The following is a 633-nucleotide window of genomic DNA, read 5'->3' as shown; positions in this document are numbered from 1 at the left end:
CCATAATTAAATACTTAAATATAACGCAACAAATGAAAAAGGAATGTAAACTTTATTATTGGATGCACCAAACGTAAGATAACATCCGAAAAAACTTAGGCAAATAAAGCTTCGGCATTTAATGGATATTAATTGTGAATCAACATCATTAATTAAATTCAAGATATATAGAAAGTGATGTGCATATTGTCAAAGAAAATTATATGGTACAGATCTAAATCTGTACAGATTTAAAGATTTGCTTACATAAACCACACTTTCTAAAGCCACACTTTTCACTTAAAACCGTAACTCTTTACAAAGAAAAACGTCACCTAATGGAAAAAAGTAAATTAGAAGATTTAAGAGAAGAAATAATTAAGTTATCAAAATTAATAGATCAAAAATTAATGATTTTAACTAATGTTAACTGTAATGACACCGAATTCTTAAAATCAATACAAAATGATTTTTCTCAAAATCTTTATTTTACTATAAGCTTTATTGAAGGACTTCAAAAACCTGAAAAAACTTATACCAACAACAAACAATGTAGCTGGTGCAAGATAATAAACAATGACGTAAGCAATGACGTCATAAGAAGGGTAAGGATGGGAATTGTCCATCAGACCCAACCATTATAAATAGGTTGCT

The sequence above is a fragment of the Arachis ipaensis genome, chromosome B04 (assembly GCF_000816755.2).
Source record: "Arachis ipaensis cultivar K30076 chromosome B04, Araip1.1, whole genome shotgun sequence".
NCBI classification, from domain to species: Eukaryota; Viridiplantae; Streptophyta; class Magnoliopsida; order Fabales; family Fabaceae; genus Arachis; species Arachis ipaensis.
The sequence above is the reverse complement of the archived record's forward strand: the minus strand, read 5'-3'. Positions refer to the sequence as shown.